The sequence below is a fragment of the Fukomys damarensis genome, unplaced genomic scaffold (assembly GCF_012274545.1).
Source record: "Fukomys damarensis isolate Sample0158 unplaced genomic scaffold, DMR_v1.0_HiC HiC_scaffold_14, whole genome shotgun sequence".
In the NCBI taxonomy this organism is placed as follows: Eukaryota; Metazoa; Chordata; class Mammalia; order Rodentia; family Bathyergidae; genus Fukomys; species Fukomys damarensis.
The window spans coordinates 7,100,741-7,110,416 of NW_022900926.1; the positions used below are offsets into that span (position 1 = coordinate 7,100,741).

Here is a 9,676-nt window from a genome sequence, read left to right on the forward strand (position 1 = left end):
TATATATATATATATATATATTCATGAATATAAAATTACCACTTTCTCCAGGTCCTATTCACCCAAATTACCTCATTTTCTTTAGAAATAGTCTTCCCTTTGTCTCAAGAAGAATGAATGATTCTATATACATCATGTATAGTTAATCCTCTTAGAGGTAAATGTCTTTCAATTAGGGCCTTGTTCCAGAATGAACAGTCATTATTTTTGTTTTCATAAGTGGCTAAGCTTCTTATTTTACTAAAATTTTGGGGGGCTAGGGATTTAGCTCAGTGGCACCACTCCTGCCTCACAGGTGCAAGGTCCTGAGTTCAATCCCTGTTACCCCCCCAACATTTTTATTTTGAATTTTATTGACTATAGTTGACAAAATAATATGTAAGTATGCAACATTATATTTTGAGCTACCCTGAGAATTGATTACTAAAGTGAAGCTAATTAACATAACAGACATACTTATAGCTACTCATAATTTCCTCTGCTTGGAAGCATTTCATAATAGCACAGGTAAAAAACTACTCTTAAACAAAAAGAAAAATATATTCAGCATCTTACCCCAGGTACAGATTAAAACAGGTAAATTAACTTCATTTTAGATGATTTCTTAATGTCTCTATATGTTAAGGTATCTTTGAAAATAAAAAAATCGGCAGTATCATATATACAGTTTTGTAACTTGCTGTTTCATTTTGCAGAGTGTAGTGGACACATTTTTACCTCAATAAATTCATGTCAGTGTCATGATCGCTTAGTGATATAATTAATAACTTTTTTCCAACCCCCCATTACCTTGCCTTTCCCACTATTCCCTTCCTCTTGACCAATAACAATCTCCCTTCAACTTTCATGTGCCCCCCCCACCCGCTGCTCTGTCTTTCTGTTTCTGTACTGGGAATTGAACTGAGGATCTTGCTTTTTTCTTTTTTTGGTCATTACTGGGGATTGAACTCAGGACCTTGTTCTTGTGAGGTAGACATGGCACCACTCAGCTACATCCTGGCCCAATGTCATCTTTCTAGATTCGACATATTAGGGAAAGCATATGATTCTTGTCTTTCTGAGTCTGGCTTATTTTGCTTAACATGATTTCCAGATTCATCCATTTTCCTGTAAATGATGTCTTTTTATGGCTGAGTAGTACTCTACTGTACATATATCTGCTCTCCTGCTAAGGGGCACCTAGGCTAGTTTCATATCATGGCTAATGAGAATTGTCCTAAAATAAACATGGGTTTGCAGGGATTCCTATAGCAGGCTGACTTTACTTATATCGGGAGTGCTACAGCTGATCACATGGGAGTTCTGCTTTTAGTTATTTTGGAGGAATCTTTGTTTAATTTTTATAGTGATTATATAATTTACACCAGGAGTTTAGAAGGGTTTTCCTTTTCCCATATCCTCGCTGACATTTATTTTTTAAAAGTCATTAATTAATTAATTAATTTTGAGACAGGATCTCATTTTCTAGTCCAGGCTGTCCTTGAACTCAAGTGATCCTCCTGCCTTAGACTCCTGAGTGTGATATCATGCCCAGCTTGTTTTTTTGTATTTTCAGTGATAACATTTCTGATGGAATCTCAGGGTAATTTGACTCACATTATCCTAAAGATAGACATTTTTCATGTACTTATTAGCCATTGATACTTTTTAGGGATGTCTGTTCATTTGCCCATTTATTAATTGGGCTATATGATTTTTTTGTGTTTTTAAAGGTCTTTAAATGTTGTAAATATTAATCCTCTGTCAGAAGAGTAGCTGGTAAAGATTTTCTCTCACTCTGTAGGCTGTCTCTTCTCTCTGTTGGTTGTTTCTCTTTTTGTGTTTAAAGTTTTATTTCTTATACGTAGGTGTTTGAGCTATTTTGAATTGATTTTTGCATAGGGTGGGAGGTAAGGATATAGTTTCAGATTTCTACATAAGAATATCCAGTTTTCCCAGCATGGTTAGTTAAAGAGGCTGTGTTTTCTTCAAAGTATATTTTTGGGTCCTTTGTACAGAGTCAGATGGCAGTAGTTGTGTGGGCTGGTTTCTGTGTGCTGATTTCTATTCTTGGTTCTATGTGTTTATTTTTGTGTACTATTGCTTTGTAGAATAATTTAAAATCAGGTATCATGATGTCTCCACCTGTGCTTTTTTTGCTTAGGACTGCTTTGACTTTCTGGGTCTTTTGTGTTTCCATAAGAATTATAGCATTTCTTTCTAGTTTGGTAAAGAATATCACTAGAATTTTGATGGGGATGGCACTGAAACTATAGATTGCTTTTGGTGATATGGCCCCTTTAACAACTAATTCTGCTCATCCATGAACATGGGAAGTCTTTCCATTTTCTGGTGTCTTCAATTTCTTTCTTCAGGGCTCGCTCTTTAACTTTCTTTGGAGAGGTCTTTTACCTCTTTGGTTAAGTTAACCCCTTGGTATAATATTTTATCTTTTAGAAACTATTGTGAGTGGAATTATCCTCCTGATTTCTTCTTCTGCTAGTTCATTACAGAAAAACTGTGTACAGAAAAACTGTGATTTTTTTTTTTTTTTTTTTTTTTTTTTTTTTTTTTTTTTTTTTTTTTTTTTTTTTTTTTTTTTTTTTTTTTTTTTTTTGGTACTGGTGATTAAACTCAGGAATTTGTGCTTGCAAGGCAGATGTGGCATCACTTAGCTAAATCCCCAGGTGAAAAACGATGAATTTTGCATGCTGATTTTTCATCTTGTGTTAAAATTTTTACACCATATTTTAAAAGTTGTTTTTCATCGACAAATAAAAGTTGTATGTATTTATTATACACCCCATGTGTTGTGTTAGATATGTGTGCATTGCTGAATGTTAGCCTGAATTTTTATCAGTTTGTTCTTTTTTTTGGTACCAGGGTTCAAACTTGGGTCCTTGCGCTTGCAAAGCAGGGGTGGAACCTCTGAGCTAAATCCCTGGCGGGCCTGAATTTTTAAAAGGTGCCTTCAGTCACTCTGTGTAGGCCACACTTACAATCCTGCCCTCATGAGTGTCTCTCCCCAGCAACTGTTCCTTGTGTTTCCCCCTCACATGGTTGTCATCAGATTCCTTTCTTTCCTTTCTCGGGAGGGATCTGTGAAGTGGAGCTTGAAGGAGGAGAGGGAGCCAAGCTGAGTTGGAGAGCAGTATGACCCGTAGGTGCCTACTAAGGAATATTAATACCAATGAGCCAGTCTCTCGGGATTGCTGGGGGCACAGGCTTATAATCTAGCACTCTGGGAGGCTGAAGCAGGAGGATCACAAGTTCAAGTCCAGCTTAGGGAATTGAGTGATTTGGCGAGACATTGTCTCAAATTAAAAAATAAATAAAATGGGTTGGAGATAAAGCTCAGTGTGAGGCCCTGGGTTCAATCCCAAGTATCCCCCTCCCCCATGAAATAATCAGTTTCCCTATTGGTCAGATGGGCTTAGATAAACAGATGCCTACACCATTATGATTTTTCATGTTTCAGTATTTTAAGAAATTCTCAAAACAGGGATTTAAAAAAAGAAACAGGTAAGAAATTATGGATTTAATTTACTAATTATTTTAGAGAAAGTAGCTGTTCAATAATGACTCCACAAATGCACACTGATCCTTGGCTGAGTGCTGGCACAGTTGGTAGGTACAGAGTGGGCAGCAGTGGGGTTAGGGTTAACTCACCCGAGTTCCGTCTCCATTTCCAGGGACTTGGTGGCAGCCTGAAATGATTCACTTAGCTTCCTGTCCTTCGGTTGTCTTTCAGGAATGTACAGCATGTAGGCAGAATTGTTTAATGCCTTTAATGGGCTGCGTTTTAAGTTCAGGAAAGTTTCCCCAATTTTCTCTGTGGCCTTTGGTCAGCAAAGCTGTTTGCTGGTTTTGCTTCTACAGATCCCTGCTGAATTAAAGGTAAACTGTATGTGTTCTCAACATTCAGCCCCATATAGACCTTGAGACCATATTGTTAAGTGAAGTAAGTCAGACACTCGAGCTTAAATGTTGCATGGTTTTTCTTACATGGGAAACCCAAAGTATGAATAAGTTTAAGAGCAAAACAAAAGGTAGATAATAGGAAAGAGGATTGGGGTTAACTTTGTCTATGTATAACATTTTATATAAAATAATATATTGATATAGAAATATTTCTTGTTTATATCCTTACATTTCATGAGATAATTTTTCTTAAAATTCTTTGCATATTACATCAGTGTTTGTGTAATTTTTATCCCTAGAAGAACTTTTTGAACCACTTATGAAAGTTTTCCATATGACGTGATCTTTCCCTTCATTTGTTTGAGTTAAAATATTGTTTGATTTTGTCAGAGGCTGACACTGGAGATTCTATTTATAGTTTCTGTTTTATAACCATATACCATAAAGTTATTCTCAATACTCAGTTTACTGAGCTAAATCTGTTAAGTTTTTTTGTCCCTTGACTAATTTTTTTTCCCGTTGAGTTTATTGGTACTTTTAAAGTATACAGTACAGTTACATTCATCACTGGGATCTTGTACCTTTCTTTACATGGCAGATCTTGGTTCTTATATTTCCCCATTCCCCTGCCCTCCCTTCACCCCCTCCACCTCCCCTATTTACGAAGACTCTGTTTCCATTTTTTCCTTTTCTCACATTTTTTCTTTTCCCTTCTTTCCTTTCCCCGACCCTTCCCACTTCCCCAGGGATTTGGCTCAGTGGCTCCCCTGCCTTCCTCTTAAATAATTTTTAAAGCTCTTCCTTCTTTCCCTCCCTCCCTTTCTTCTTTCTTTTTAAATTTTTGTTTTTCAAGGCACAGTGCTGCTCTGCAGACCAGGCTGGCCTCCAATTCATTCAGACCCTCCTACCTCTGCCTCCTGAGTGCTGTGATCTCAGGCACGTAATACCCTGCCCAGCTTAGAATTAGTTACCTCAAGTGACTTCTGTAAATGTCTGTTTAATTTCAGTTAACATTACTTTGCTGTTAAAGCTGAAATAATTGAGAAAGCGCCCTGCAGTATAAAAATTTTTGTTAAGACCACCATATGGTATCTTATTTTGGAAGAGTATTTTAAGGGAAGGGACAAGAGATAGGTTTACATTCTTCAACATCTTACTTGAGAACTTTCATTTCTGAAAGACACCTGCAGGGAGGAGGGGTGTGCAGTGAGGCGAGACTGTATGAGCAGCGCAGGGACCCTGCAATGTGTACACGATCCAGTTTTTTACTTTAAGCTCTTTGCTTATGGTGAAGACATACAGGCCAAAGATGACAGCCGAGTTTCTTGACTAAGAGCACCGAGTCAAATGCGTTCATTGAGAATCAAACTTGAACGCAAAATAGCCAAATAAGCAGGAGGCAGAGAAAGTGTTTTTCCCAATTCTGCCTGGAAATCACCATGACATGGGTCCTGGTCAGGTGGCTCTCGGTTTTCCCTGTTCTGCGCTTCCTTGCTCACAGCTGAGGCCCAAAGTGAAAAGCAGGAGGAGACAGGTAGCCCTAGCCGGCCGAGGGCCCTGGTCGCTGCCTCAGGGGAAGTGGACGCCATTGGGGCGCCCATCCTCGCTGGGTGTCGGTGGAGCAGGTGCCGTACGGCTGTACGGGTAGCGGGTGGTGGCGCTGCCCGAGCCCGCGGTCTCCAAGCGCCGAGCCTGGAGGCCCTGCAAGTCCGCCCCCTTCTGCGCTTATCCCAGGGCTCAGTGGGGAGGCCAGTACCAAGCAGTTGAGAGAAGAGCAGCGCAAGAAGCCGTTCTGGGTGTTGTTTTAACCCCAGAGTTCAAAAAGGAAAAACGGGAAGGCTCCTGAGGTGGACTCTGGGACTGGAAAGAGCGAGGTGGCAAAGGGGCCGGAGGAGCTGGGCTCGGGCACAAGCCAGGCTGGGCGGAGGGTGTCGGGCAGGGAATCTGAGCTGTGCCTGGAGCTGTTTGCAGGCTTCTGGGTAAGAGTCAGGACGTCCCCTTCTTGGGCTGACCCATGCCTCCCACCGTTCTCATGACGCAGCGGAGGACCCAGTCAGGAAGGAGACTCTCGAGTTGGCTTTGTTTATGTTTTGTGAAATGAGAGACTGGATCTTATTTGCATCTCGTGAGGTGAGCATTTCAAACCAATCCTGTTTTATACACGCACATCAAAGCACGCTCCAGGATTGTGCTGTACTTGCTGCTGTGCGGTGGTCACAATGCCGAGAGTTTAACAGCTCCAAAGCATTTTCACTGAGGCACTCTTATTTCCTTTCAGCTTTCTGTTCAAAGATGACGCCGTTCTCTCCAGTTCATTTCATTCTCAGCTTACTGTTATTTTAGAAATCTTTGATGCAGGTGATAGAAACTCAACTTGAATAAGCTTGAGCAAGAAAATGTGTTTCATGGACTTTTCTGTGTGGTTCTGTTGTACATGTCTTAGTTACCCTCTCAATATTGGGTCACAGTACCCAACACCCATAATGCTTAAGGAGCCAAGGTTTATTTTGGCTTGCATTTTGTAGAGGTTTCAGACCATAGTAGGCTGGCTCCAAGGCAGGGAGACATGGCAGAGAGGATTCCAGAGGAGAAACAGCCCACAGCATGGCACCAAGAAGCAGAGAGGAATCAAGGGAGGAGGAGACAGACCCTTCCAGGCCACTTCCCTAGTGACCCATCCCCTCCAAAAAGGCTTGCCCTCCCAACATCACATTTGGGTATACTCTCATCAGTGGACAGTCCAGTGATAAGTATCACATCCCCATGATCCAGTCATCTCCCCAAACCCGTGTATGAGCTCATGAGGCTGTAGCGGGACATTCAGATGCAAATCATAACAGCACAACGCATGTCCTGAGAACAGAAATATATTGTCCCAATCATCTGTAGCCAGGCCAGGCTCATGCTAAGCTAATATAGTGGCTTCTACTTTACTGATGAACTTTGGTCTGGAACAGGACAGATTTAGTGAAAAGAGTTTCCAGAAGATGTGCTCTTAGGCAGACAGAAAGATTCACTGCAGTTGATAACCATGGTTTTGAAATTGGTGATAATCTGTACTACACTTATGAAATGGATCAATGAAGCTGACAATAGTTTGTATTTTATAAGACTATATAATGACATTATCTTATTCTGGAATCCTCCGTGCCGAATGCAGTAAAGCAGCAAATGTATCTGCTCCCATTTTATAGATGAACAAAACAATGTGCAGAAAGGTTATGCAGCTTGCCTGAGGATAAACAGCTGGTAACTTACAGAGATGGAACGAAAGCTTTTCCTACCACATCCTCCCTCTAAAGCCTTCGATTCTCAAAATAAACCAACTCTGCCATTCAGGTCTTTTTCATTTATGTTAAGGAAACAACATTCTGAATTAATTTTAAGTAAAAGTACCCTGAAGGCACACTGAGTTTTCAGTGCTGGACAGCTGATCATCTGATGAGGCTTCAACATTTCCATGCTGCTTTTTGTTGGGAGAAGACCATTCTCCAAGCTCCTCATTTCTTTTGATTTCCTATTGGCATCTCTGCTTCCTTCCATACTTTTCAGCATTCAAGCCAGATGCCAACTGTCTGAGTGAAAATGCACTGTGACCCTAATATATCAAGATGCCAAATGTATGTGTAATATTTGACCATATGTGACTATTTCAGTAAACTTCTGGGGACTTATGTTCCAGTGTGGTGCTGCAGACAGGAAGACTGTAAATTCCACCGACTCACCAGAGGACTGACATGTGCCCTACATTTATAAATATCAGATAGATACAATATACTGTAAACTTGACTGGTACAATGGAGGTGTTGTGTGCTTTCCGCATGCTAGCTCACAGAAGTACAAATCAGTGGGACCTCCTCAGCTTAACGCTGTCATTACTGATCACAGCAGTTGATTATGGTGTAGAGACTTGCCAACGCAGAACATCTCTCAAGATGAATCTTGAAAGAAAAGAAGGAAAGAAATGTGTCAGTGATAGTTCACAGATATATTTAACAAAACAATAGAAGGTTGAATCACACTAGCTGGCTGAGGGGAATTCCTCAGAAGCTGGAGAAGGTGGGATTCCATTCTGGAACCATAATCAAAATATTTTGAAAGACACACAATAGAGGTTAGAATTCTGAGCAACATCCATCTCTCTTCTGTTCTCCCCATCTTCCTGAGATGCTGGTCTAATCACTGAGGAACAAAAGCATAAGACAAAACCACATCAGAAGGGTTTGTTGTATGGCAAGTCTTTGTTTCGGGTCAGGAGGAAGGCCTGTGGACAGGAATTTTCCTCAAGATCTAGCCCAGAAAATCTTCACTCCTACGAAAGTGCTGGCAATGCCAGTGAGGAAGCAGGTGATGAATGCTTCTTAAAGTGGTGTGGTGCTGGGTGAGAGGATGAAACTTGTCGCCTGCCTCAGAGCTGGCCAAGCTCTTGCAGAAAGGAAGTTCTCACACTGAACTGCAGGCCTTTCCTGCAAACACTGGAAGTCCCATCTGTGTAGCTTCTCTGCCTTTTGGCCAAGATCAAGAGTAGCATCTACTGCTGGTTTAGCCTCTGGTACATTTTCTATTCAAGGACAACATATTAAATGGCCTTTTGGAGCAGGAGATGGAATAGGAGCTTGCTCTGTCCACTCCACACATAGACCCGGCATTGCAGGACCTCCAGGAATGCTGCGCCCCTTAAAGAACATAACACGAGTCCTACTGGTGATAACAGTGACAATTTATCAGGTTATTACATGTGCTAAGCACTTCCTTTTTGTCATTTTTTTTCTTTTTATTGAGTTTATTGGTACAATCTAGGTATACAATACAATTACATTCATCATTGGGATTCTGTACCTTTACATAATAGGTCTTGATTCTCATTTTTTCCCCTTGTCCCTGCCCTCCCTTCACCCCCTCCTCCCCTCCCCATTTACAAACACTTTATTTCCATTTTTTCAGTTTCTCATATTTTTTCCTCTCCCTTATTACCTTTCCCCCACCTTTCCCACTTTCCCTACACCTTTAGCCCTTTACTTCCTATTTCACATTATTAATTATCTCATTAGGATCCTGTGTACTATTATAGTTTTTCACACCAAAGAAACTATTTGGTATTTCAGTTAAAGAAATCCCTGTATGAACATTAAAGATAGGGAATCCTAAAATAAAACTAAAAAGGAAAGTAAAACAGAAAAGGCAATGATGTAACATTAAAATAATCCTTAATTCTGGAGATGAAAATGGTCCCTGAACATATTTAAATTGCTTCTCGCTCTTATAGTCTTATCTTATTCTTTTTTTCATTATTTAGAGAATACTTTATTAGTTCCTGTAATCAAACCCACGTAGATATGACCTTACATATTTAGTCCCCTGTACACATGGAAAAAAAATAAATAAAAATAAATGAACATTTCTAGACCAATATACTTGCCCATTTCTGTACAATGCCAAGTCAACACAGTAAATTGGGATGACTTTTTCCAAAGTTGGCAGCACTGTTAAAGTTTCCCCAAATTCAATTTATATATATATGCATATATATATATATTTATATAAAAAGACTAATAATAGTATGTTATGCATCAATAGCAGAAACAGCTTTTCCAGCTTCTACAGTCATCTGAACAAAATTATAGACATTCAGCACATTTCATTAAAAAAAAACAAAACAAAGAAAAGAATAATATCTAGAAAACAGCAAAGTTCTGTTGCTGTTGTGGTACCTGGCACCATTTTTTCTATTAGCCTCTTAATCATCATCTGGAAAGAGAACATTCTAGAGTAATAT

The 9,676-nt window shown here is 39.9% G+C and overlaps 1 protein-coding gene and 1 non-coding gene across 2 annotated transcripts in view; both read left to right on the forward strand.

The window, feature by feature from the left end:
• Positions 1 to 9,676, forward strand: part of Trmt11 (tRNA methyltransferase 11 homolog) — a 196,279-nt gene that overhangs the window by 115,978 nt on the left and 70,625 nt on the right. The window lies entirely within an intron of this gene.
• Positions 8,393 to 8,579, forward strand: LOC117286077. Its single transcript, XR_004517211.1, has one exon. It is a non-coding gene; the product is annotated as a U2 spliceosomal RNA (small nuclear RNA).